Genomic DNA, 3156 nt, shown 5'->3' on the forward strand with positions numbered 1-3156 from the left:
AATTCGAAAAGGGGCTCAGAGTGGCTATGACCAAGAGCAGGCCGATTTGGCGGGAAGTTCGTTCGAGGTCCATATTTCTAGAAGTCCGTGGCAAGGAATATTAAAATCTGAAGGCTTCTCTTATAATCAAAACCAAGAAGAGACCAATGGAAAATGTGAGGCGTTTGATCTTTGAAGAGAAACTCGAACCGGATTGTCTGCCCTCAGAAGTTCTAAATGTTTGCATTGTGCTTGTTCCTCTTAGCGAGCGTGACAGTGAGCTGTTCAAGCAAATATTCTTGATGAAACTTCTTCTTGACCCTGTGGATAATTTGGCTTCGGTTGCAGACAATATCGTCATCGGGGATCGGGGAATTTCTTCAACGAACTATTATTCCACATCCACTGTTGCTGCCGTTTAGGAGGAAGACACTGTGTTGCAAGCAGGGTCACCCCATCAAACAGAACCTCAATTGCGAAGACTGGCATTCATTGCCCAATTGACCACGGATATTCGCTACATCAGAGATGAGCACAACTTAGTGGCGGATGGCCTCTCCCGCGCACCCGTTGATTCTATTAACCTCGATGATCCCCTCCTGGAAATTGTCCTTCAGGCCCAAGACAGTGATCCTGTACTACCCAAAATAGTGCACTCACCATGATGTCTTCGTCCAAGCCAGGTGCGTGGTTTCACGATGATCTGTGATCAAAGGGGATCAGACCCTAGGGACATCCTGGCATCGTAGGAACGAGGGAGGAATCGTGTAGCTGGACGCTTTGTATGGCCAAGCCTTTCTCGGGATGTTCGTTTGTTTGTACGCTCCTGCCTTGATTGTCAATCTTTCAAAGTGCACAGGCATCGTTTTTGGCCCCCAGTTCCCGATTATCAGTTCTTCCTGTTGACCTGGTTGGACAGCTCCCAATGGTCATCGATACATTTTTACCATCATTGATTGATACACCAGAGGCCAAAACAAAATCGTGATCCTATACCCTCATGAAATGGGTCTCATTTTTTGGACTTCCGAACACCTTCATATCTGATCGTGGCACACAATTTGAATCGGCCTTGTGGACTGATCTGTTACTTCACATTGGCATCAAGCAGAAGACTACTACCGCATATCACCCTCTGTTTAATGGTATGGTGGAGAGAATTCATCAGACCATGAAAGGCTCTATCAAATCCATGATCCTCAAAGATCATTCATGGTCTTGTGTCTTAACAGTAGAGATGCTCAACATGCGAAACTGCATAAAAGAAGACTCGGGGCTACCCTCCTGCCCAAATAACTTACGGATTCACTCCTAAATTGCCAAGTCTCATGTTCCAGTCCTCCATTCCGAACCCAGAACGGATAAAAAAAAGATATTTGCGAGCTAATCCTTGGCATGACCCAATTGGGGTATGCTGAGCTCAAATCGCATGGATCTCCACCCACGTATCACAACAAACACTTGGACGATGTTAATTTAGGGTTTGTGCGCAATGAGGTGCACGTGGGCCTTTCTAGACCCTACCGGGGCCCATATCGAGTCAAGGAGTGGTTTGAGAAACATTTTCTTTTGGATATTGATGGCGTTCAAAAGGCAGTACCAATTGATCGGTTGAAAGCGGCCCATGTCAGTCGTGACAATCCAGCCTCGTGTCTGATTACCCACGTCACTTCAAGTGGACGAAATGTTCGGCCACCAGTGTGCCTTGTTCTACAGTTATTGTCGTTACTTATTTCTCCTTGTTCCCCTTTTCTTTGTTATCAATAACTTTCCCGGAGCGGGAGGGGGAGTGGTGTGGTGACGCTCTTGCTGGTTGGGTCTTTGGTCACACTGTGAGCAAAATAAACATTCTTATTCTCCATCTTGCCTTGAGTACACCTCCTATATCTTAGACTCTTCAAGAGTTTGGCAAGTTCTACCTGACTCAGATACACCATTGCATCACTTGAATGATATCTTCTCCTCGTTCCCTTTTTTTCCTCAAAGCAGTGTAGTGAGGCCTATGATATTGAGTTTTTGTTTGTGAGCGTCAAATAATCAGACGGACAGCTCTTTTTCTGGACTTTTTTCCAACGTCATAATACCTTTTTGAAGCCAAGGACTCCAAACTTGGACTTGAAATGACAAATCTTTTCATGTGTTCACTTTATTTGCTTCAATTGAAATAAAAGCTAAACGAGGCCCTGAAATTTTCCAATTATTAATGCAGTTCTAAAATATTTATCAAGGAATCGGGGAAAACGATCAAGATGTTTACTTGAAACCAAGCCATTATGGGGAGAATAAGAAAACATTTGCTTAAATTGAGTATTGGTCTAAACACACTCTAGAAAGTTTAATTTACTAACTTGTCAGCACCCCGGAACTTTTATTACATGAATTTAGCAATCGTCAAGCATATCACTTAAAGGTGACTACTTTGATTTTTTTATTGTATTGAAACAGATGTCCCAATCTTCTTTTAGGGTTCAAATTCAAGATTGATCAACAAGGTTTAAGCTTTTAGCCATGAACTTGGGAGACAAAGAATCCAGGTGTTCACAGACTGTCAAAGAGATAAACCATCCATCGACACAAAAATGCCGGGAATGAATGAGATCATTGTCCAAGAAGAAGAACCAGAACAGCTTATCTCTTCCGCAGAATTGCGACTCACAAGCCACATCAATTTCCTGATGATGTGTGCTCAAGCTCATCATTTCAGGATTCATGCTGTCCATTGCCCTATGCACACGTCTACTATACACTTGACGAATCTTCCAGGTTCAAGGAGCCGTGTGATTGACGCAAATCCCGCGTAAACTGACCACTGGATGCCTTCCCTGTCTGGAAATTATAGATCACCTCAGCCCAAAGAAACGAACACAACTGATGCTACTACCGATGATGCCATCGAGCCGCCTCTGGGCAAGGAGGCGGAGGAGGTGGAGGAACGAGAAGTCTACGAACACATACAGGTGATGTGGTGGTAGCAACTCTAACCGGTGAAGATGTTGCCCATGGTAAAACCTGATTCTGATCAGAAGAGTGAGGATGAGTATTGGCTTATTTGGAGCAATGGATATATAATGCCAATCAGAAGTGTATCAAGTCATCATTGCATCTTCTGTCTTTGGAGAAACAACTTCATCTCAAATCCCTCCTGCTATCACAATGAAACAAGTATAAAAAAACTAG

This window comes from Tigriopus californicus, chromosome 12, assembly GCF_007210705.1.
Source record: "Tigriopus californicus strain San Diego chromosome 12, Tcal_SD_v2.1, whole genome shotgun sequence".
Lineage (NCBI taxonomy): Eukaryota > Metazoa > Arthropoda > Copepoda > Harpacticoida > Harpacticidae > Tigriopus > Tigriopus californicus.